Source organism: Puntigrus tetrazona, chromosome 20 (assembly GCF_018831695.1).
Source record: "Puntigrus tetrazona isolate hp1 chromosome 20, ASM1883169v1, whole genome shotgun sequence".
Classification (NCBI taxonomy): Eukaryota; Metazoa; Chordata; class Actinopteri; order Cypriniformes; family Cyprinidae; genus Puntigrus; species Puntigrus tetrazona.
The window spans coordinates 7,563,246-7,590,295 of NC_056718.1; the positions used below are offsets into that span (position 1 = coordinate 7,563,246).

General features: G+C 38.3%; 1 protein-coding gene across 1 annotated transcript in view; it reads left to right on the plus strand.

Moving 5' to 3' along the window:
* Window positions 1-27,050, plus strand: part of LOC122324529 (leucine-rich repeat-containing protein 52-like) — a 106,671-nt gene that overhangs the window by 17,013 nt on the left and 62,608 nt on the right. The window lies entirely within an intron of this gene.

Consider the following 27,050-nt stretch of genomic DNA (forward strand, 5'->3'; position numbering starts at 1 on the left):
TGCTTATAATATAAATGTCGTGATTAAAACATACACTCACGTCTATTCAAGGTGTAAGGAAACATTTTTTCAAAGTGGCATGAAGTTTCTCCATGAACACAAAAAAAGCAGATTTTTAATAATAGATCTTTAAACATATACGCAATAGATTTTAAAAAGGATTCAGCATTTTTTTTTTAATGCACACTCTTATATTGACGGCGCATTCTGTGTTTCCAAAGCAGCGGCTGAAACGAGACTAACGGTAAAGCCGCGGGGCGTTCTTTACAGTCTCTACGCTGCACACTCAGCGATATCGACGCTAACCTTGAGAAAAAGTGTCACTGAAAACAAGACAGAACTGAATAATTCGCAGCAATTAACACCACTGTGGCACCTTAGCCATCGCTGAATGCAGAAATGTTTGCTTCAGCCGTAGTTCACCCCAAAAATAACTACTTTTGTGTGTCCCACAGAGCACAGAAAGTCACGCAGGTTTGGGACGAGACGACAGGGAGCAAATGAAGACAGATTTCTCATTTTAGATGAACGGTCCTTTAAAGTGAGCTTGATCGCGTGATGAGACAAATGAGAGACCTTTCCGAGTTTTATTGTCGAAGTCCCCTGATGAAAAGTTGAAAAACACTGATGAAATGAATTTGACTCATCGGGTCTCAGTCAAAACAGATGGTTATTGAAATCATTTCTCTCTGTCTGGTAGTCACCTGCTGTTCGTATGTCTCCGAAATGAAATAATGACTCAGTCTCTTTCAAGACCTGCCTCCTGCACCTTTCCAGAACTTTATGTCCGATAACAATAACGTTTTTTTTTAAAAAAAAAAACCATCGCGGCTCCAGAGACCTAAAATAATTAGTGTTTGAAAGAACTGCTGATGATAAAACAAGTCACGATAAGAGCGGCGTTTGTCTGACACACTTAATCAGGTTTTTGCAAACGGCAGCAGATGTTCCATTATATATATTCTATCATGGTAGCAGGTGTTTGTGTATAATAAAAATAATGATAAGATGAAAGCTTCCTGTAGACAGTATGCCATCTGTGGACTGTTTCCTGTAAGGAGCTGACAGATACAGCAGATCTCGCTCTGATACACTGTGTGTGTGTGTGTGTGTGTGTGTGTGTGTGTGTGTGTGTGTGAAGGTATGCGACAGCTTTGACTGCAATATTAGCATCACCACATCCTTCTGCTACTAATAATGAAGTACTAATGATCTAATTAGGCTGAGGGTACGCTTTTTGGCCGTACCAATTAACGGTTCCAGCACCCTGAGGATACACTTTTTTGTATGTGTGCATGTTTTAAAAAATTAGATAGGACTATATTTATTCAGATGCTATACTGGCCCATTTAGTCAAGTAAAAAGTTAAAGGGTACTTTAAAGTAGTGCTATCAAATAATTTATACAATATGTGTGTATATATGTGTATTTGCATATTTATTATGTATATATATATATAATATATATATATATATATATCTATATATTTATTTAAAAATATATTTATATGTTAAATATATTATATGTATCTATCTCTCTCTCTCTCTTCTCTCTTCTCTATATATATATATATATATATATATATAGAGAGAGAGAGAGAGAGATATATGATATATATATATATATATATATATATATATATATATATATATATATATATATGAATTGCATGTAAATAAAATATGTGTATATTTATATATGGATAATATATAAATGGATGATATTATATATATTATATGGATAATATACAAAAGCTTTAATTGTGATTAAACGTGATTAATCATTTGACAGCACTACTTTAAATCAAGCCCTGCAAAAACTAAGAAACAAAAACTGTCTAAGCTGGTTTAAGCTGGAAGTGTAGTTGGTTTTAAAACCATCTTATGCTGGTTTTAGTTGGGGTTATTTAGCAGGAAAGTGGGAACTATGTAACCTTCTGTTCATGTCTGTTTTATATATATGGTCTTCACAGAGTTTAAGGGGCATATATAGTAATGGAAAAAATGGGACAGGAAAAAAATTGTATTTAAAATGATTTTGGTATCTCTCAAAACAAGTTTGCAGTCCAAGATAAACTTGCAGAAGTTTTGAGTTCCTCTAAGAATGTTGTGTCTCTTTCCTCAAACTATGCACTAACTCACAAAAGTTGGCATTTCCACAAGAAACTGTACTTTCATTCACAAATGTTTTGTTCACCAGTCTTGTGTTCCCAACGAGACACTTTGCACTCGTTTGTAAAAGTTTTGCATCCCACCGAGAATCTTAGTTTTTGCAATCGCATTCCCCCCAAAAAACATTTTTTGATTAGACATTTTGGACTTTTTCTGAATATGGTCGAATCCATTTCCTGTAACATTAAAAAATTAAATAAGCAACAAGATAAAATTAATATTAGACGGCAATAACATCTCCTACTCAAACTCAGTCGGGTAAGGACTTGAATTAGTTTTGTCTTCAAAAAAGAGATTTTTTCCCCTTCCATATTTTTCCCATCACCATGTCCCATTAGGCACTCTGTGGGTCTGAGATAGTGTTGACAAAGCAGAAACGTAAAAAAACGAAATAAAAAAAATGAATGACTCATCTTGCACTTTACATTTTATCGAGTCAAACGCTCTTTTTCAGTCCATTGTGGCAAATACCACCAAAAATCTAATTAGCAATAACAAGTAACAACACAGTTACATAATTAAAGGTGAACCGTCTAATTACCGTCATCTTCAGAAAGCCATTCATTAGAATTCCTATTAATTGTTTTTTTATTATAAATTTGTTTTATGATTTTAAATAGCTATGTGTCACGCCTTTGGACTTTTTGTTATTGTTTTTGTCGTTTGCCATGTGTTCCGTTTGACCCACTTTAGTTAATTGTCTTTATTGTCTTCACCTGTGTGTAGTTAATTTAGTGATTTACCCGGCGTATTTAAGTCCTGTGGTTTCAGTTCTGTTTGTCCGATCTCATCTTTATGTGCGTGTGGTTATATCCTGCCTGCCTGCCTTTAATGATATCGCTTTATTTTCATCTCTAAGTAGATTAAAACGCTTTATTTACCTTTTATACTCAAGTGTGTGCTCTCCTGCTAACCTAAATTAGAGACTAAATAGAGACAAATAAATAAGAAAATATACATAATTTTAAATGTGTTTAATAAATGCGTTTCTAAAAGTGAATGAGCTAACTTAAAATTTGAATGCATATGTAAAATGACTGATTTCATTCTGCTTTCTAAAGAAGTAACGAGATCGTTTATGATTAGTGCTGTATGTATATTATATTTTAGTGACAAATTTGTGACAAAACCTCATTACGATTAATAACATAAGAGTTCAGTTGGTTATAAAGGACATTTTTGAGCACCAGGAAGCTGTGTTTGAGCCTTCGCTTTGAGTATGCAGCTCTGTGAAGACGGACAGTCCCATCACAAGACGCTCACACTCCAATTTGCAGCTCTATTTACCCTCGCGTGCCCAGGTCATTTGAAGGAGGCATATCTGACAGGACTGTCCCCCGTGGCATTGCCGGGAGTGACCCCTTTCTGAGACCATAATTACTACAGCTGACTGAAGCTGTATGAGTAGGCAGGATGTCACTCTCTGTTCAGATTTATCTGGCTGCTATTAGACCCATGCAGCGTGTTCCACTAAAACAGTTCCCCTCTGCCCGGCTCCTCAGCAGAGCAGCATACCCCGCTTCGCTTTTTGCTCCAAGAACCTGATGGGACATTTAAAGATGGGGCTTCTGGGTTTAACCCTGCATGCTGCGGATGCCCCTTGGTCGCGCTTGATCATCTTTATCATCCTCAGAAATCTTCTTTGTGCAGAGAACATTTATAAAGCGGACACAACATAAACTCAACACATTATTTATAACGATTAAATTGCATGACTTTTGTTGTGGTCTTATCGTTGGTTTCAAGAATAATTAAAGGGAAACTAAGCGCAAATAGGATTTTTGCGCTATTAATTATATTCCTTGCAAGCGGCAGTTATCTGCACCTCAGTATGGAAGTACATTATAAAACAGAATGCAACTTACAGAGCGTAAATGTTCATTTTAATTCGATTTATTAAATAGATGCCATGGCTTATTGGAACAAAAAAGCCTGATGCCTACCCCTAACCCTACCCAAAACTTTACTTTCAACTTTTTGGTCATTTCCTAGATTTTTGTTGAAAATAAATGCCTTTCTGATTTGATTTTAAATTTAAAAAGGGAGAAAAAAAATTGTCATGAGGTGGATTCGAACCCAGGCCGATCACGTTAAAATAAGACCACTGTACATTTTACTAACCAAAGCTGATGAAGCATAACTGTCTTTTGTAATGACTTTGTAAGAAAATGAAATGCCTCTTAATTGGTTCCCATGTTAGAGATACACTGATTTTGATATTTTGTGTTCTGTAGAAGTCTTGTTAAGTTAGAGAGTTGCATTGATTTTATTACAAAAAGCAATAAATATACATGATAATATTTATTGCATTTTGAAATAAAATCAATGCAACCTTCGCTAGCTTAAGAGACTTACAGAACACAAAATATCAAAATCAGTGTTTTTGATTTTATTTGTTTTTGATATAAAATAATATTTTTTCCTAATACATTTTAAAATGTCGAAAAACGCAATTTTTTGAAAATTGTTAAAGTTGTGCTTTAAAAAAAAAAAAAAAAACTTTTTTTTTTTTAAACATTTTTCATAAAGTGAACAAATGAATATGTGGGCAAAAGGATTGAGAATGCAATCCAAATATAGTCATAAATGGTCAAAAATGATTACAACAGTTTTTTCATCCTGCAAAGCTCCCTGAAATACTATGCTTTGCAAGTGCTTTAAATGCAAAGGATGGCCAGACAAAATGTTGATTTAGTTTAGTTAATAATAGTCAATTTATAAAGCAAATCTGTTTATGCTTGGTAATGTAAACTGATATTTTCTATTGACACACCACAGCAAAAGATAGAAAGAACTGACTTAAAACCGTTGCTGAAATTAATAATAATTATTCTGCATATACTGTACGTGTGTTACATAGTCTCTGTCTTGCACACAGATAGCACAGGGCTGTGATAATGTCCCGTCAAAAACGGCAAGAAAAATCGCTGTACCTCTGGGGTGAGGGGAAACGGTGACTTGTGGGTAATTTGACGGCGGGCACAGTGAGATTATCTCTGTAATGACACGTTCTGAGCAATCTAATGAGCAATCGGCCTCTTTCAGCGTGTGTGTGTCACAGATGATGACGCAAGAGACCGCGCTCTGAACTAATATGCCCTCAAGAAAAGAAGGATGGATGGAGAGAGGGAAAAAGAAGGAGAAAGAGAGGCTAATCATAGAAGGAGGAGGACAGATTACACATAAATGACAGAGTTATGGTTATGGGACTTTCGATAATGAGAGCGAGCGTTGTGTCCTCACACACAGAAACCCCTCTAGTCTGGGATGCGATGTAAGGTCATACATTGGGCAGGGCTTTGAGAGACGAGTTTGTGTGTGTGTGTGTGTGTGTGAGATTTATTTGAGGGCGTCGAGGTCCGTTCAGTGTCACATTCTGTTGGCGTCTTGCAAATGCTTTCTGTGTTAATCTCTGATCCACGCAGGGCTTCGACGATGACATTAAGAAACGCATTCATTTCTGTCACCACGGTGCTTCCTGTCAGACCAAACCATATCAGCCCTAGTGCATGTGCCTGAAACACAGCCAAATATAGCTCGTGTGTGTACGCTCATGCAATCTAATGTCCTGTCAGGATGAACTCGAGTGGTCTCACGAACGCTTAAATCGACGCATGGATGTGCGTGACAGAGCAGAGACTTGCAGGCTCCTCATTCGGCCATGTGCTTATGGGAAGGCTGTTATGTTATGGAGCTAATTGGAAAATGTTGCAAGCCGCTTATAATGTGCTGCCAAGTGTATCTCCAGATTTGTGGTCTAAAGGAATGTTCTGTCTGTTACCATATATAATAATATATATAATATTTTTTATTATCATTAATAACAACAACAGCAATAATGTGCAATTAAATGTGCTTTAAATAGATCAAAAGGGATAATTTTTTTATTTTAGTGTTGTCAAATTATGATTAATCGATACTAAATAAATGTTTTTGTTTTGATAATATATGTGTGTGTGTTATGTATCTGTAAACACACATTCATCATATGTTTTGAAAATATTTGCCTGTATATATTCGCAGAAATTCACATGTATTCGCATGTATAAATATATTTAATATATAAACATAATATATTTTGTTAAAATATATATACATGCATGTGTGTGTGTTTATACACATAATAAATATACACAGTACACGCATATATATCATGTAAACAAAAATACATATTTTGATGTGACTGGATGTGCGTCGAAAGCACTTTTTTTGCTTTCAAACAAATGTTCTGTTTAATTTTCTTTACTAAAAATAAAATAAACAGCACAAAGCTGTTAATAATAAACATTTCTTGAGCACCAGCTCAGCATTAAAATGATTTCTGAAGGATCATGTGACACTAAAGACAAAGAACATTCAGCAGTGCATTAAATAAATTACATTTTAAATTACATTTCAAATAAACGAAGCCTTGGTGAGTATAAGAGAGTTCTTTCATTAATATTAAACACAAGAAGAATGATAACAGTAAGGATAGTTTTAAAAATATAGTTTTAGCTCTCTAGATGGTGGGTCTTTTTTACTCTCATAATGACATCATCACATGGTGCAGCTGATTGGCTCTTTTCAGCCAATGAGCTCACTTCTCAACATTTAAATATTCGCTAGTGTCACGTCTCAGGACTGTGTTATTGTTTTTGTCTCGTGCCATGTGCCCTGTGTGCCTTCCAGTTAATTGTCTTTATTGTCTGCAGCCGTGTCTTGTTAGTTTAGTCAATTACGTTGTGTATTTAGTCCTGTGTGTTTTGAGTTCACGTTTGTCCGATCGTCAAGGTTACATACGTGGTTTATGTTCTGCCTGCCTGCCTGTATCTATTATTACTTTTGCCCGTTATTGGATTAAATCCGCTTAAGCTTTACGCACTTGCCGTGAGCTCCTTTCTCGCTAAACCACGATCGTGACAGCTAGTGCTTGCTGTAGCAGTTGCAGCACTTCTTCAGAAACCTTCCCCCTTCCCCAGCTCCACTTGTATAGATCTGCTATGGGGAGCTCCGTGGGTAATTTCCCATGTGTTATATGTTCAGCAGCAGTATTTCTTACATGCTCACAGCAGCATGTGGCGGATGTAAAGAAAGTCGGCACAGTAGATCTGTTTCACCAAGACCAAACACTTTAATATTGTCACGTACGGAGGGTAGAGTTGTCATGATGGTTATTGTCATAGGCAGCTATATCAGTATCGTTTACCAACATTTTATTGTATGAAATGAACATTTAAGAGGACTAATAGCAGGACATGTTTTTGTAAATTCTCCTCCAGAAAGACGTGTTGTTTGGGCTGAAAATGAATCCCTCTGCACCTTGATTGAATCTTGAAGGGCGCTGAAAGCTCAGACTTGCTCTTTTAATAATCGTATTACTATCTAATCTAATCTGAAAGACGTGGCTAATATAAAAGCACAGAGAGCCTCGGATAGTTGCACATTTTCCTTGTTTGTCCTGATGTAACCTCGACTGTAGTGGCAGACCGACCTGACAGCAATAAAGCCCAGAGGTCACCGTGTCTCTGCCGGGCAGGTGGTTGTTCCTGGCCCAGTTCACAGGGTATGGGACACACTAATCATCGTAATGACTTGCATAATGTCTGTCTGCTTTTTGTATGGGGAGAAGATTAGTTACCTGTAATCCCTGTCTTTAGCACCAGGTGGTCTTTTCCATTGAAGGTGGCTCAGATGTTGGGTTTTGTTTGTGCACACGTTCCCAGGCAGAGAAGCCTCAATGAAATGTTTGAGGGATTGTAAGGTTTTCGTGAATCTGAAATAATTGCAAAACCGATCCTACTGGGAAATATTTTCATAATCTACACAGAAAAGAGATGCCGCAATTTTATTAGTTTCTTCGTGATTTCAAGTAATGACATTGGACGTAATTGATTCTCACATTTCTTGTAACCAATAAACATATTTCAGCTAGAACTAGAATGAGATCAAGCAAAATAAAACAAGCAAAATGATGTATACAGCTGGGTTCAGTGGTTCTCCACCTCGAAAAACAGGTAGCATCATTTAAAATAAAGAACATGCGAAACAAAAATTCTATTCAAGAGATATTTTAATGGTAGATACATTAATGGTAGATACTTGCAACTGTGAATTCTAAATCAGAATTTGGATTATATTAACATACACTTCTGAGAACATATGATTCCCCTTCCCCCTCAAATTTAGACATTATAACCCGCAATCGGGAGTTTATATCACACAATTCTGACCCTTTTCCTCATAATTGCAACTTTAAACTCCAAATTATGGCTTAATCATTTTTTTTATTTCAGAATTGTGAGAAATACACTAAAAAGTTGCAATAATCGTTTTTTTTTTTATTCAGTGGCCGAAATAGGCTTTTATAGGTAGAAAATTTTAGGAGGAAACAAACACACAAAAACAGATTCAGTAAATCTAGAGCGAATGGAAATGCCATGGACGCTCAGTGGTTAAAGTTAATCAGCACTTTACATTTTTGGACAGTAATCTATGGACAGTTTTAAACCTTGCTATCACTGTACACCTTCCTCATAGTTGTTTTGACTAGGCGTGAAACTAGCATTTAAAACACTTGGTTTAAAGGTCATCCAAGTTCAATAAATGCGAACAAAGTTTTATCTAAAGACCTGTCGTGCTTCACTGTTGCCTGCTCTGCATTCGCGCCGGTTCGTTTTTTTGGCTTTATTTTTAATTAAAAAATAATGAAATGCGATGTCATCTCGTAATGACTGAACACTGAGATTTGAAGTACATTTGGCTGGTCAAGGTGCTCATTAAATCTCTGCTGAATGCAGGACTCTCTCCAGGACAATCAAACCCAGAGGTGACTTATTGCCGCCCCTGCTCTCTCTCAGTCTCCTCTCATCTTTGTAATGGAGGAATTAGTGCTTTTTGATTAAAGGTGAAGCGGCATCGTTTCTCCTAACTCACATCGCCAAACGACCAGACGTTAGTTAATAAGACAAAAGATATTGAGTGTAATGTCAAAAAGACAAATGAAGAAAAGATGAGTCTTTAGCTGGATTTTGTACCCACCGTATGTAATGAGGAGCTGAGGGTCACAGAAGCTGAGCTGTGTCCGGCCTAAGTCTCAGCCAGGGTTTGTGTTTGTGGCTCATTCTGTCAGGCTGATATGTTGAGCTGACAGGCTGATGCTCTGCTGGGCTTGGACTTCAAGATGGGGATGATGGTTACTGACCTGTTTCCTCCTCACGGCCACTGCTGGAGGACTCCAAGACACTGTGTGTGTGTGTGTGTGTGGAAGTGACAGAGAGGATGAAATTGTGTCAGAATAAAAGATGACAAACAGAATTTAAGCATTTTTAATAGTAAACATTGTTTTTCAGGTTTTAGTATTAGTAATGTATTTAGTAATTGTACTTACATCTAAAATGTTTTTAAAAACGTATGTTTATGTGTGTGTGTTTGTGTATTTGTATATTTTAATTTATACTGCTACATTTATATGAAACATAGTATAGCAGATAATAGCTATTAGCAGTATATATGATATTTCTCTATATGTAAATACATAAAAATAATATAAATATATATTGTAAAGTTGTATTAAAATTGTGTGGTTTAAATAACTGTAATATAATATTTTTATATTATTTTTCAAGAACATTTTATTATATTTTAACATTTTCAGCAGTGTTAAGTTTATCTTTCAAAAATGTTGACAGCTGCTTCATTTTTCATTTGATAACACTTACTTAAAGCCTTTGCATATAATGCATTATAAAAGTAGTTTTAATGCCTTAAATTATGCATTGTACAATCTTACGAATAATTGTAAGCACAGGTAATAAATTGTTACACTATAAGTTTTAAATGCGAATAGAATTATTTACAAGAAGATATGATTTATTACAACATAAGTTATAAATAATTATAATGCATTATACGCCTTTAAAGGGGTCATATTGTGTTACTAGGAAGAACATCCTCATCCTCTCCTCTGTCTTCTCCTCTCTAGATGAGGGCCAGACGGTGTGCCAGGGGCCGGACATGCTGGGTCAGCGCCTGGCGGAGGTGGGCATGCAGCTGCGATCGAGTGCCACCAGGGACTGGGTTACTGGGACTACCTGTTCTTCATCGCCATCGGCCACCATCTTCAGCGCCGGGACGGTGTCGGCCTGGGTGATGGGCGCCTCATGGTCCTGTACGAGCGCTACAGCAAGAGGAAGAGCGAGGAGCTGGACAGCGAGGACGAGAGGAGGAGACGGTCACCCGAGGGGCAGGAAGTGGAGGAGGAGGGGTAACCACGGCAACGGGACCTGAGCAAACCAGGCATGCAGGTGTGACCAGAGCACAGAGGGACGCTGGGAAATCTTTGATGAACACACAGCGAGCTGCGGACAGAGCGAAGGAGTTTTCTTTACTATAAAGAGGTTTAAAGTGCACTTTTTTAGAATGTGTCAACCTTAGTTTTAGATTAAGACGAAGAAGAGCAGGGCAGGACAGACAGGTTCTTATCGGTGGACTCAGACAGTTGAGAGGGTCACGGTGAACTTTCAGCTGTTTCTGACAGATCTGAGGGGTTGGTCTCGGTTAAAAGAGTAGAAATAATGCTCTCTCACACACACAACGCTCTACCCAGTGTTAGTAATGTAACTGGGGAAGAGTGACAACACTGTGTTTCACACTTAAGAGAGAGACAGCAGAAAGAGAAAAGACAGCGGGAAGACAGATAGGTAGAGAGGCTCAAGACTTGTCCAGTAACCTATCTCAGCTTTTATTTACTAGCTCAGGTCAAAGAACGGAAAATATAAGTGGGGATATACAAGGCAGTCTCTCCAGACTCATGCAGTGTGAAATGAACGAATAGAAGATGGAAGACTCTTTCTAAACTGTCTGCACAACTCCATGGAAGGCTGAAAATGCTTTTTCAGGGGTCACAGACTGACTGACTGCTCAAAAGATGGATTGATCAAATTTTATTGCAGGGCTTTACAATAAGGATTCTTTTCTCGCTTGCCTTGTCAGGTTAGTAGTTTTCACCCTGTCGAATAATACATATATACTGATGAACAATAACGATTGAACATTTTACCATAAAGATAAATGTTTTTAATAACAGTATTCTGCATCAAATTGATCAAAAAAAAACAGATGTGTTACGATTTTCACAAGAATACAGAGTAGCATTAACTGCTTTCAACATTGAAAATGTTGAAAAAACCCCAATGATTAAATTTGAAGGCATAACACCGCACGTAGATGGTTAATATGAATACAGTGTACCAGCAGGGCAAGTGAACTGGCTGAAAACATTCTCACTGGGCCCCGGCCATTGTACCGCCCTTATTGTTGAGCCCTGTATTGGAAAGGACATTATTGATCTCAGTAAGCCTGTATGCACTGCACCGAAAAGCCTTACACACAAGATGTAACCAGTCCAGCAATAACACCTCCAGGTGATACTGAGAGCAATAGAGGGAAACATGTGAGTGTGTGTGAGTTTGTGTGAGTGCGTGTGGCTGGTCGCTGCGCTATAGGTGGGGGAGAATAAAATATGTCAGCATTCTGCAATTTTGGCAAGGCTTTAATTTTTTTTAATCAAATGTGATTCCTCCTGTGGCTACCACATCATGCCACTCAAGGGCAGAGCTAAAGTGACCCTCTCTCTTCACACTGCACCATCAGCACTCGAGGGAATCGCTCCCACCGAGAGTGTTGTTTTAGCCCGCATTTTTTAGTTGTTTAACACAATTCCATTAAGAAATTATGGTAATGGCACATTTAGACATTTGTTTCAGCACGGTTCCTCATCGTCTATGTTGTGCAGGATTCAGCAGACTACTACAATCTGGCATAGTTTGCTCTGCAGCATTACCACTGCAATCCAGACACCTGAATAGTCTCTTTAAAACGCTGACAGTGCTCTCTGCCTCACAGCATGTCTGGGTCTATAGCTATTCTCCATTATTTGACCATCAGTGCATGAATTACTGCTGCCATGATCATTAGAAAATTGTACACAAATATCTTGTTTTGAACCGAACTGGTTTCTGTCAGCTGCAATAACACAAAGTTAATTTCTCCAGGCATATGGCAGCATCTTTTGTGACTTCTTTATGGTTGAGCACTATACCAACACGGTTAGCATGTGGCGAGATGCTGGATTGATGGTGATTAGTTAAAAAAGGAGCAGTTTCACTCCTGAATTACCACATACAAAAGCTGACACTACTCTTCTAGCAGATTCGCCCATCTGTCTTGGCATGTTTTATCCCTATATTCAACTTTGGAGAGATGTGTAGAGCAGGCACATCCTCTCATCTCTGGAGTTTTTAGCAGAGAGGGAAAGCTGATTCTGGGGTGTTGCGTGATTGAGGGTTGCTAAATCCATCTGTAACGGGTTAAAGAGCTTAAGGGAATAATGCTTCTGGTCTGGGCTGCTCTGGAAAATATCTCAGCTGCTGCTTTTAACAATCTATATATTCTATAGCTAATATTCTGTTGACTTCTTGTTTTCATTTTCCTAAGAGCCTCAGCGGGTCACTTCTGCACAACTAGTGGAACCCAACAGAAATACAACCTTTCTTCTTCCAAAACACTCCCATCTACAAAGCCCCTAAAGCAAAATGGTGACTGTAAAAGAAAATTATATGTCAATGCAAGAGAATGATAATAGGAATCATATTTCAATATTTCAACTCAATTGAGATAGCATTTTCCGAATTAGAGGTTCCCATCCCATCTGCTATTGGTCAGTCAAACAGACAGTTTCACCTCAAACTAACACCAGTGGTTGAGTCAGTGTTGCTTTGATGGGACGAGTCGAGAAGTCGAGAAGAGTGACAGGAATTGAGCAATTTAATGTTTCTTATAATGTTTTTATTACTTATATACATCAAAGTTTCCAGTATATAAAAAAAAATATTAAAAGTTAACCTATTATATGTTGCCCTTATGAGGTAGTGGCTTATAAAAACACCCTCTCAAGCCAAAATGATCCAACTCTGCAACTTCTCTGACATCTAACTTACTGGCTCTAACGGTGAAGAAATCACATAATGCGCCTTAAAACGTGCACATGCTCACTAAACCCGGTTGAAAATTAGTCTGAAGTCTATAAACCCTACAAGCTGGTCTGTCTAAAGTCTCAACTTCAGGTCACAACCCTCGACTGAATGTGTGTGTGTCGGCACATCAATCTAACCTCGTTCTCATTCATTGTCTCTTTCTCTCCTTCTGTCCTCTCTCATTCGTTAGAAGGTGGGCTGCTTCAGATTACTGGTTACAGCGAGATATCACCAGATCAGCACTATTTTGAAAGTGTTAACCCCATTCTGAGAAAGACTCTTCAGGGAAACAGAAGTGCATGTCTACAGCTGAGCCAGGAAATACCTGGAGAGACTTCCTCAAAAACATAAAGGAAAATACTGTTAAAAATGTTGTGACAGAAACAAACAGTAGAGGTCGAATGAATTATGCTGATGTCAGCACCATGGCAATATAAAGGTGGACAGCAGAGGTAGTAAATTTTATAGCAACACGCTGCAGTGTGTGCCGTTTTCACCTGCCGTGAACTCTGAGAGTAATCATGCGTGACTATGTCATCGCCCTTTAGAAGAAGAGAGAAATTGGGAAGGAGTTGTATTGGTGTTTTATTCCTCTATGAATATTAATGTGTAATATAACAGGTGATAAATGGGACGAGCCCTAGTGCTATCCGATAGTCAAGTTCAGCGTAAGAGCAGGACTTTATCTGAGTCTCCAGGCACTAACAGTGCCACAACACTGCAGTCTGCTCAGCTCCAAAACCGCAAGCACCATCAGCAATGCAGCAGGGGTGGCCTGTGTCAGGAAGATCTGTAGAGATACTCGCACGCATTCTCTCAAACAGAACGCTAATGAACTAGCAGCATGCTACTTCTTTGTGAATGTACAAACAAAACCTCAGAGCGTTAAAAATAGAGGCTGGAGTGTATGTGGTACGCACCAAACAATTTTCAAACAGATGCAGCTAGAACCCACAGTGGTCATTAACGTTATTTTAAGCATTAGCTTTTATTAGTTAAGCTAATCTGTGGCTCTAGATAATGCTTTGTGGAAAATTGGAAAGTTGAAAGGTGTCACATGTACATTTGGGTCTCAAAGGATGCGTGTTGTAAGCTAGCAAGTTAATCAGTTAGCAGTTTCTAATTTAGTACACTGGTGGTTGGGAGGCAAAACAAATAACAAGAAAATAGATATCTTTGATCATTTTTGATAAAATATGAAAACAGTTGTAACTTTAGCGATACAACAGCTTGCCACTGGAACAGAGTCCATTGAGGGACTACTTATCTACCTCTAAAAGGTGCAAACTGGTACCTAAAGCCTGGTACACACTGCACGATTTTAGCAGTCCTATAAGATCATTATGTGATACACTGTGTGACATGGATCTAATACACTTGGCTAAAATGTCATCAGCATGTGCTAGTGGTAAACAAAAAGAGCATGATAAATCACACTTTAGTGGTCGTGACTTTTATATGTAAGCTGACAAAATGTTGGAGCGGTGAAAGAGAAAGGAACAAGAGTTTGAGTGTCATGTTTTAGCACCATGCGTTTATTTCATGTTGCATTTTTATTGGTTGGTCAGTACATGTGCATCGTAACAGTTAAACCCACTACATGATGATCATGCTGTATCATAGACTATCTTTGTTCGCAACACCATGACAACTGCCGTTTTTGAACCCCTCTCATTGTACGATGAAAGAGCATTGGTAGGAGCCACAGAAATCGCCACGATTGTTTCACGATGCAAATCAAAACCAAAAATCATACAGTGGGTCTGGGGCTGTAGAGCAGTAATAAACATGAACCCTTTAGGTACTACTCACCTCCATTGACGTTACTATACTGGTGACAAGCTGTTGTACAACGAAAGGTAACATTTTTGCACGTTTTCTGAGAGTGCACTGTATGAAATGCTAGTTTCTACTAAGTAAACCAAGCAATTTCAAATCAGGCTATGAGTTGAGTACTCCTTAAAAGTTCTTTTAGCCTGTGAAATCCCCTTTGGGTTTTAGGTGAACTTTATTCAACTTGACAAAAAAAATAGTTAATGATAGCATCATTTGAAGTGGGAAAAAACCCATGACCAATTTTGAATGTTGTGTCTTATCAGTAATCTCCATAGATAGACAATTAGCAATTTAGGCCTTGTACATTCTCAGATTACTTGTCCCTCAACAACTTTGTACCTTATTTACCCATAAAAAGGTTCATCATAGTATGCCTTATAGGTAGTTAGGTTTAGGTACAAGATGTTGCGCACCTAAAGCTTTTATACATTTTCCCTGTCAGTGTAGATGCATTCTAGTTAGGATTTGAGACACTGCCTCAAAGTTTTTCTCATACATTCTTGATGTGCCAATGAACAAAATGAAAGTGTGGGAGAAGGCTCAGAAGAGATTCAAATTAGATTTGTGTGCAGAGAGTAGCTGATTTAAGGAGTGTTTGGTTCAGCCTTTAGTAAAAAGTCTAGGAAATAATATTGATCTTAGTTCTTTTTTTTTAACTTTTGTTTAGGATTGGAGCTTGGGGACCAGAGGCAGTGCTGCAGACTGCAGGTCTCGCACAGGACTGAATTTGGGATTCTGTGAGACTTTAGATTTGCTGGATTGATTTGCTGTCTGCAGAGGTGTGTCCGTCACGCTCTGTCCATCATGCATGAAGCACTGCAGAATTTCCCAACGGAGAGACGCTAAAACACTCTTTTCTTTTTCCTTTGTCGTGTTACATCTCATAGCTTCTCTTCATTTTGTGGCTCATCTCATCTTGTTTCTTTTTGTGTCTTCTCCTCTCTTCCTTATCATGTCTCCTTTCTGTTCCATCATTTGTCTTGTTGTCTTGTCACATCTAGTCTCTCCTTGTCTTCCATTCACATCTCTGTCTTCTCTTCTCTTCTCTTCTCTTCTCTTCTCTTCTCTTCTCTTCTCTTCTCTTCTCTTCTCTTCTTCTTCTCTTCTCTTCTCTTCTCTTCTCTTCTCTTCTCTTGATTGTTGTGCCTGGTCTCATCTTATTATTGTCTTGTCTCCTGTCTTCCTCGTCATGTCTCTTTCTTCTACCCTCCTAGTCCTTTGTCTTGTCATCTTGTTTCATCCTCATTTTGTCTTGGCTTGTTTCATCTCTCTCTTTTTGTTCTCTCCTCATCCTTCTCCTTGTCTCATCTTTTTCTCCTCCTCACTCAGTCTTTTTCTTGTCTCTTTCTGGTTCACCTGGTCTCATTTTTGTCTGTTCTCATCATTTGTTTGGTCACTTCTCATGTCTCCATGTTCCACTACTTGTCTAATTTCTCTGCTCTTTGCTTTGCCTCTATTCTCTTATTGTCATTTGTCTTGTCTAATTTAGTCTCGTGCCTGTTGTCTTCTTTTCTCATCTCCCAGCTCGCCTCGCTTTATCTTCCCATATATCCTCTATTATCTTATTTTGTCTCATTCTCGAATCTCATCTCCTCCCCTTCTTCTGTATCTCTTTTTAACTCAACTCCAGTCATACCATCTAGTCTCTTTTTTGTCTCTCTTCTGCAGTAGCTGCTCAGTAATAGCTCTGTTCTGACACTGTCCTCCTCTTTTCGTATCTCTGCAGTGCTGGTTTAGTGAGGGTGATGCCATAAAGGCTGCTGTAAGCCATCTTCCTCTGTCTTAAGGAAGAGGAGGACTAAATCAGAGCGGATGACAGGTTTCACTGGGAACCAAAGCTTAGAGACTTTGCTCTGCCTTGACTCACAATGCTTTCATCCACTTTAAGCATCATGTTGATTTTCCCATTAGCAGTTGGGTGAGTGTAGACAGCTTGACATTTTACTCTCTATTATATATATATATATATATATATATATATATATATATATATATATATATATATATATATATATATATATATATATATATATATATATATATATAGTATATATATATATATATACACACTTTTTCATGATTATGATCAAATCTAAACACAACCTTTCTCTTGAAATGTCTGCTGCATACTTGTGAAGAGAAAGAATCCATGTTTTGAACCCATTATCGATCAGAGTCCAGAAGAATGACAGCTGCTCTCAGCACTATATGTTCTCACAATGACCCTGGGCGTATGGTGCATCATCAAATGCCATTATGACCTCATTTGGGCAACATTCTTCCAGCCTGAAACGTCATCTCCCAAATTAGTCCCACACATAAGGTCACTGATCATTTTTATGGGGTGTGGGACAGTTCACTGGGAAATTTAGTGTAGTCAGATCACCTCCCTGCCAAATACTTGCTCGGTGTGTGTGAGAGGTCCTCCATTCTGATAACCCCTCTTGAGCTCTTGGCATCCTGTAACACACAGCGGAGGCTCGACTGCAGTGTGACAACAGCTTAGAGCAGGAAGAGAACGCTGATGCTCACAAACACACTCTACAGAGCCGGATCAGCCTCTTATCATCTCTGACAGACTGAAAACTTTTATTTATCAGTTATTCTCTTTTTCTCCCCTCTTTGTGTCTTTGTGCTATTGGTGCACATCCGAATCAGTGTTTCAGCAGCTACTTTGAAACTGCAGTTTATAAAAACTACAGACCAGTCATAATTTAGAATGACTAAATTACAGGCATGCTTCCTGCAAGAAATACCTTTAAAGGCTAAAATTACTTATCATTAGATATCATAAGGTTTATTAGATGTGAAATCCTATCATAATAACTTTGCAGTCATAATCATATGTTACACTGTTAAACTTTTTATTGCAATTTTTACAAGGCAGCCCTATTGACAGTAAGTTACTGTAACCATGCCCATTTACAGTAGCCTGCACAATTTCATAATTTCATTTCACAATATAATGCTACTACTGCTTTTGAGCATACAGTAAAGTACAGCAAATTCCCATATACAATAAAGTACTGCAAATGGCATAAAATACCCATTATGCAGTGCATATTACAGTAGTTAACTGTAAAAATATTTTAAACATAAAATGCTAATGAACCATTGGTTAAAAGAACCAGGCAACCATGCAAATGTTTTTCCAGCAAGTAGCGCAGGCAAGACATGCATATTTCTGTTTAAAAATCTACTTAATTAGTAGAGTCACCACTTTAAGTTAGTTCCTCTGCAACATCGCTTATAATACTGCAGCCAGGACGGTTAATTCTGAGGACGTCTCTTGGGGCATAATCAAAGCATCTGATGTAATCAGTCAATAACATGGTCACACATACACACACGGCCTGCCTTCCAGGAGCAATAAACAGGTGACTTTGAGGCCTCGCAAAATGTCAAAGTAGTTTTACGACAGGAGAGAAAGTAGAGAGTCTTTGCAGTTGTTTCAAGAGCAAAACATGAAATATTCACGAGCATTTAATCTCTGCTTACTGACATTCACATCTGAGCAGCCCGTTCTCTAAATGCAAGTGCTTATGTGTACATTGACAATTGCACATTCAGTAGGGATTTCATGTGAATCTCTCAGACAGCTGCCTGCTCGTTGTGTAAGGGGTGACACACAGAATCACACAGGGGCCCAAGGGGGCCCCTGACCTATTTACAGCCCCTACCCCACTGGTCACACACAGCCAAACACACACACTGAGTCTGTAACATTTCCACACACACACAAAAAAAAACATACCCAAATTCAACCTTCCTAGGATTTTGTAACTAAAATAAGGAGAAGGCGTGAGAATGGTTAGAAAACTAAACTGAGATCATCATGTCGTTAGTAGTGGCCCACTCTTATGGAAAGCAGAAAATGTTTGGAAGTTTAGTAGAAGAGGTTTAGTTGAACCAAGTTTAAATGTTTATCAGATATGGCAATAATCTCAAGGTAGCCAAATATCATTCAGTTAGTTGTGCTGGTCAACATATTGGTGTATCATGTCTCCTCTGTTGTTATCTTTTGGCACTTTACAAAATGGCACTTTGACTTTCATGTCCAAAAAGTGCAAAAACTAAATTTTCTCTAATGGGATAGTTCAAAAAAAAAAAAAATTGTCATAATTTACTCAAGTTTGACTAAACGAGATTTTATTTTTTTCTGTGAAAAATAAATTTCAAACTGGGGTCGAATGGGCAGTCTAAAATAAATGGGGTCCAAAATGACATTGAACTGAAACCCTGTTGACTTCCAAATAAAAACTGAGAACAATTCTCAAAAACTTTTTGTGTGTTTTTCCAGTGGCGAAAAACAAAGGCATACAGGTTTGGTCCAACATAAGGGTTAGCAAATGATGATAATTAAATTTTTAAGAGAAGTGTCGCTTTTTTACCCATCGCAGTATGTAGTACATATACGATATACCTTAGTAATAATGAAATCCCATTTCTCTGCAGCTTCGGTCTTTAATGGTTCTTGAATGCACCTCGATGTCCGTCCTGCAGTAAAGCAGATGCTGAATGTAAAATTGCCATTTATGAACATGGTCTTTCATGCTTTGGGCTTAATCTGATCTGTCGTAATGGGATTCAGCTTTGCACTGGACTGGTGAAGCGGAAAGTACACACGCTTCACACACTTTGGTGTTTAGGAAACCAAGTCAAGAAACTCCTCACCGTATGAACATTTAGGGCTCTTTTCAGCTCTGCAAGAAGCTCTGTCTATTTAATAAAACTATAGTAACTTATATTAAGTAACATATATCTTTTACTAAAACAGAAAAAAAGAATAGAATATGTTTATGGAGTTTTTTTTGTTGTTGTTGATTTGTTTTGCTGTTTTATTTTCTTACTCTGGTGTGAAACATCACCTGTATTAGCACAAATGAAGAGGACGCAGGCAGACAAGATCAATAGTTTTCTTCTGGCTGCCCTTTTGCTTTGGTGCAGAGGCACTTAGACTGAACAAGTGAGACGCATGAGTGTGTGTGTGTGTGTGTGCGTGTGTGTAAAAGCGTGTGGCCGGACATGTGTGTTTTGTGTGTGGCTCACGTGTCCATGCCTGTCAACTTTGTATTTATAACATTAAAGGTCATTTGAGTGAAAAATAAGGTGTCCTCCTTGTCTCATTGCCGTCACTGTGTATTTTCTTTCTCACACTTGCACACAAATACTGTTTTTGGCCAGCACAGCATTTTCAATCTTTCTCTAATATATTAAACCACATTTCCATATCCAACAAACAACAGGCAGGAAGTCATTCATTTCCAGTGGAAGTACAGTGGCTTTGGATTTAAACACGCTATTTTTTGCCACTGTAACTTTAAGAATTGTGTATGTAAACGATCTCTTTTAGGATTGGCTCACTTGTCTCGTGTCGCTTCATCAAGGCGGTCAAGTTACTGAATAAATGTGAACATTTAAACGAGCTTGTGATGTTATAACCATGATGATTTCTGAATTATGCTTTTCTGCAGCTTAGTTTCTATGAATTGTATTTGGTTCTGAGGGAACTTTTTAACCGACCGATTAATCGACAAGCAGTGTACTTGAATAAATGACTCTTTTTCTTGCAGACATGAATGCACCAAATTTTGTATTGCCCATAACGATGGGTTTTATGCTTTCGCTTTCCTGACCTTTGAGTTTGTAGTTGAACTATAACGCTGTGCCGTAAATGCTTTTTTCTGTGGTAGCCATGTAAGTTTAGCACCCAGAGACGGAGGCCAGTGCTTGGGAGTTTAATACAAACACATGCAGATCTCAGCTCAAAATGAGTCATACTGGCAGATAAATGGGTCAGAGCACAGACACAAACAAAAGACCACCCTGGAGGAAATAAAGGTTATAACTTACTCATGGGCAGTGCAAAGCTCAACACACGTGGTTACTATCAGACAAGAATTTTTAAATGTGTGTTCACGCACAGCAGGAGAAACTGCAAGAACTAAGTAAAGGTAGCTTTGGGTGAGGAAAATCTAAATATAAGTCATTATTCAACGAAAAACTTATGGCATTGTGATTGGTTACAAAAGCAAGAACCAATGATGGTTCGCTATCAATCATTAACACCAAACAAGAAGAGTGAGGGTAAAACAATGAATTTTCATTTCTGGCTAGGCTATTACCTAAGCAGTATTCATGCGTATAACGAACACCCTTGCACTTTTTTTGTAAATTATTTTGTCTCTTGTCTTTCCTGTTCTCTATTATCTCCTCTTCTTCTCTCCTTCTCTTCTAGAAATGCGCAACACACAAACACAGGGGCTTCCAGTGTCGACGACTGCCAGTTCACTGGAAACACAATCGCAGCTGACAGTTATGTGTGTCATGAGGACAACGGCGCGGCGGGGCAGAGATGGCAAACGCGCAAATCCAGTCACCACATCAATGCACGCGCAAACAGAGACGCCTTCAATCCCAGATTTATTTACACGCACACAAAGACGTTTAATTTGGAAAACTGAAATGTTTTGGATCCATTCACACCCACACAATGCTTACAGTCAAACAGAGGGCTAAACCGGTAAATCCTCCAAACGTCGAGCTGAACTGAGAGAGGTTATTAATACGAGACAGAAGGTTGGCATAATGCCCCAAATGCTATTTAAAAAGGCCCTGTCCGACTCGGAGTCTTTTGAATGGAGGGAAGTACTAAATAATAGGGAGGGTAAATTAATTTGCTTTCATGCATGCTTTGACCTAAAGGTAAGTGCTTTCAGGATATACGTTTATATACGTTTGTGAGAATCAACTCCTACTAATTGAGCCACAGAAACAAAAATGCAAAAAAACTGTTTGAATTACTGAACGACCTTGGCATCTACCTCTTTTGCCTAGGCATGATGGCAACGCTCCCCCAAAGTAGGCAACAGACACCCTGGTCTGACCTCCCCTCCCCTCTCCTCTCCATGTGCCTGGCTCTTTTTATAGCAGACCATATTCATTAATAGAGAAGGTTCCTCCCTGGAGAACAAAGCTCATTACAGAACTGCGCATCCTTTGGGTGCTCTCTGATCCTCGCTGGGATCTTTCTCTGGCAGGTCGGCACCTTTTCCCCGATTTGACGGCTTTGGCAAGAATTCCCCACCCCAATCTCCGCTTCTTTCCTAACTTAACTACTCCACAGAGATCGCAGGACAGAGAAACATCCGCCTCTTAATGAGTTTTGCTAATGCAAGCCGCTTGCTATGTCACCTCTACGAACACAACGCGACGCTTCCTTCATCATGACATCGAAGTTACATCCAACTTTTTCAGCGCACATTAGAACATTTGATGTGCTCTGTTCACTTAATTATGGTCGGTATGCCAAAGTTTCACTTTAAGAAATAAGGTAAAATTGCTTTCAAAATGCTAATATATATAGTGGTAAATAAGGTACAAATGTCTACCTTTTAAATCTTTTACATTTTCTGAAATGTGCGAAGGTACTTCAAAAGCACAAAAATGTGCCAAGCTGTAATTAGTTTTGAGAAAGCATTGTCACACCCAAGAGGAAAATGTTCCAGAAGTCGTAAAACCTAGATGGATGTATCAGCTGTAAAAAAATTGCATTTCGCACAGATAACATCGTAGTATCATGACCACAGGTAGACGTTGGATAGTATTGTGAGTTGGAACCTGACTTGAGGGGGCGCTCAATGAAAAGTTCCTACCGAACTCGGAAGAAATCTCCAGAAACAAATGGAACGCAGCATTATTTTTAACTTGAACTGTGTGTTTTAGTATGAAACATCCACGGAAAAGTGATGCAACGATGCATGCTATGAGTTCTCACTGTGGAAAACGGTGCATGCCAGTTGAACGAATGTAATTTAAACCTTCATCTCAAAGCACAGCCGTATTGACATATCGATGTATTTAAGCTCATATCTACTACTCAGCACACAGGATTCATTTGGGGAGGCCTGTAACTTTGTGCCTCTTTGAGCTAGTGTCAAATAATTAGCTGTATAATTGGAGCAGGGTCACTGCTGGCAGCTACATATCTTGAAACACAAACAGCTACAACATTTATCTGACTGGTGCTATGTACGTTATGCGGTTGCTATTACCAGCATGTCATCCTGTTCCTTGTGTGTGTTATACACTGTGCGGTGAGGGATTTCTATCATTATCACTGAACAATTATATTCTAAATATAACTGTGACGCACACACATGCACAGTGACCCTCAGGGCTATAAAGTGTTTTGCAGTGTATAGCAGGCTGAAGTGTAGATACTCCAAATTCATCAGCATCACTCAGCAAAAAGACAAATGATGTTTTAGAAACAGAGCACTGGGTGCTTTAAAATTTAAAAGGACTCTATTTAACCTCACTTTACACCACCCCTACAAAGAAACAAGCCTGAATAATAAATATCAAATCACCCTACAGAATTATATTCAGAAATGGTGTGATTTCATCAAGCATTTTGTAGCTAATCAAGTGCTTTAACCAAGGTTTCTCAGGTTAATAAAGCATATTTGGTATATGATAAAACACAAAATATCAATGTTTGTATTCTGTGCTTTGTTTAATTTAGGTAAGGCAACATTTTGTAAACATTAAACCCCCAATTACCTTAATATTTTGTATGTGTTAATCATTTTTACTGTTAAGAAAATGTGGCCAAATGGGTCATTAAGATTTTTAATGTAATGTTTATTGATTTATTTTAATGAAAGACATCTCTATGCTCAACAGGACTGCACTGTATTTTTTTAAAAATACAATAAAAACAGTTTGCGCTAATTAACATTTTGCTGGAAACCACGGAAACTATGCTGCTATTTTTATTTTCTATTATTTTTGTCACTGAATAATTAAAGAATCACTTTTTTTCATGCATGGTGATGACTATGTCTTTCATGCTAATAAGACAACACACACACACACAACAGTGTGACTTCTTGATCATTTATCCCTTTAAGAATCATAGTTTGTTGCATATAATTTGGTCATAATGGCTTATACAATGCATCTGATTTGACTACCAGAAGAGACACATTTGCTGACATCAGAATCAAAAGTGTAAGTAAGAATGGAATCAATCGAACATGATATCAGTTATCGCTCTGTGCATCGCCACTCTAAACATCAGCAGTGTAAGAAATCAGCAATGAGATGTGCATTTTTACACAGAGCGGCTGCATCAAGACAAGGTAAAACAATGTGATAAGGTGCAATAAAACATTTATGGTATGACTAATGCAAAAGAAAAAGTAAAAAGAAGGACTGGTAAAGGCACAACTCAGTATTTTCTGCACCTTGGCATGTGTCCACATCGCATAGTGAACTGAGACGAGCTTACTGCATTGGTTGTGCTGCAGTGCATGTGTGTGTGTGTGTGTGTTGTACTGCTGCATTGTGTCATAGTCGTCGTGCAGGAGCGCTTGGAGAAGTTTTGTTCTCTTTCCTTATGCTCTCTTTCTCTATTATGCGTGAAGAGCTGAATCAGCAGAAGCTTCCAGCATAATGCAAACCACTGACCCAATCTTCCTTTTGCTTTAAGGGAGACCAAGGAGCCGATATACAGGGTCAGTTACGCTGTCGCTTAATTAGAAATTTTCGAGCTATCTATCACGAAAAGCACCTATAACGACTATACACTTAAACGGGAAATAAATCTGCATCAAACCACTCCAGCTTTGGTAGTCTATTTGGTTATTATTTAGCACAAAAGCCAGTTTTGACCTAGCGCTTTGGAATAATCTGTTCATCAGAAAGGCCTTCTGGCGAAGCTACTGTAATAGTGCATAAAGTAGCTTGAATCTGTGCTCACATGAAAGCTTCTGGGGGTAGCCGAGAGAAAGAGAGAGAGAGGTTAGAAAGCTCGCCCTGTGCTGCAGGCGTAATACAAAACAGGCCTGTTGTTCCATGCCTTCAGGATCAATATGAGAACAGAGCGAGCCATGAAAGAACCAGAAGATTAAAAAAGGCGTATATCCCACTGATGGGCCCATCACTCTTTCTTGAGGAATTAAGTATAGGTTGAATGAAAATATAATTGTTTTTGATGGCGAGGCCTGGCAAGGCGTTTGTGTATGAGCTCTGCAACTTCCGGAAAAAGTATTAGCTTACAAGAGTATGAAATATTGCTTTTTCGCGGTTTTACCCAAAATAAGCGCCAGTTTTACAAGACGCGCTCTTTACAAAACTACCATTTTGCTTTGCTTAACTGCAGATGAAAATGATGAGCTCTCGTTAAAACACATTAGAACTGATATAAAAGCGTGAGTGGCTTTTTAGTAGCTATGATCTGTGGTTTACTATTGGCATCAAGAGGTGGCGACACATACGTCATTGAATCAAAAACACGGACTGATTCAGTGTGTTCAGGTCTTCTGCTGGTGGTTTTGTCGTTTGCGTTTCATCCGCATACTAGGGACGGGGCATAGACCATCCCAAAAGTGTCCCCATAGTTTAATAATCTTTTGAAACTGTTAGGGATATATCTCTTGCAGTAGAATGTCACGCTGCTTTCTGTTCTAAGCGGCAAAAAGCTACATCACTGAAGCCTGGTATAAGTTACCATTGATTTCAGGTAAATATTCGCCTTATTTACTGTCCTTTTTGTTAGAAGTTGCCCGCTGCGAACAATTTCGGTGTGTACCGTGATCGAGCGACTCACTAAATGCCAATTTGATTCATTCGTCGCCCGCTTTAAATGCTCGAACTAGGCTAATAGATTCTGATCGACTAAGCGATGTTTTTAGCTTCGTTATCGTACCTTGTCCTCACATGATTAAAACTCTATAATTATAGAGTTTCTTGAATGAACAGGGCCTAAGCGGCCAACAACACCAAGCATATGGGACTACAAACATATTTTGAATGGCTATGCACTTCAGTAGCTATGCTATATCCCAGGTTTAATGAAGCTTTACAGTACAGCTGACGCCATTATTCCTCATTTCCCCCACATTCATGTTTTGAAGTAAAATAGAGGAGTTCATTCGTGGTAGTTTGAGGTCCTTGTTTGAGTATTTATGTATTTTTGAGACAAATTTGAACTTTAGTTTGCTACCCAACTGAGTTTCAGGGATGAATGCAAAGTCCTTGTAGAGGCTAATGTTATCTTTCCTAAACATGTGCCAGTTAACTCCTAGCCTAACCATTAATCCAGAGCTTGGGCTGACAGTGCTTCAGGCTGGCTTTCTGATAAACAGTTGCGCTTTTTTGGCTTTTCTTTACGCCAATGGACTAGAGATTTGTTGCTACTAGACTGACCCAAATTGGTCAGATCCTATTATGTTAGCCTGAGGCTGCTCATGTTTGAATGAGAGAGGCGCCACGGGCCGAATTTTCTAAACTGGGGGAAAAAAACATGGTGTGTCCAAAGGCATTATGGTCATTATGCAGAAAATACCTCAAATTAAAACATGAGAGGCCTTGAGAAACTTTTTCAGTTCGACAACCTCAAGCAACATCTGTGCTGTTTGAAAACTCTCATATGCTGAGAAGCAAAGAAATCGTATAAAAATTTACAGAGAAAGAAACTGCATTTCCTTAACTTGCACTATACAGAAGTGATACAAGATATATGCAGTAGTGTAATGTGCAAGTATCAAATACAAATTTACATCTAGTAGCAACTTATTGGTCAAAATAATGTAAAGCTTCGCATGACGTGTTCAGAATTAAAATCGTTTTAAGCTAGTCTGGTCTTATATATATATGTGTGTGTGTGTGTGTATGAAAGAGTTATTTTAAATTAATATTTCACACATTATTAATAATTCAAATTATTCAAAAACACAACATGGCAGGCATTGCAGGCCCAGTGCTTGGTAATCATTTGAATATGCTGATAACGCAAAAATAACTCACGATTTCTTTCGAATTCAAACTATAACTTCACACACAACGCTCTGGTTTGATCCAAGCAACACTCACAGAGAGAGGCAGATCAGAACAAACCAGATTGTTTTTCATTCACCTTCTGATAATGCAAATGATATGTTTACACATATGCCATTAATATCAATATTGTGTTAAAATGTATGGGATTACATAATGACGAGCACTTAAAGTGTCACACGCA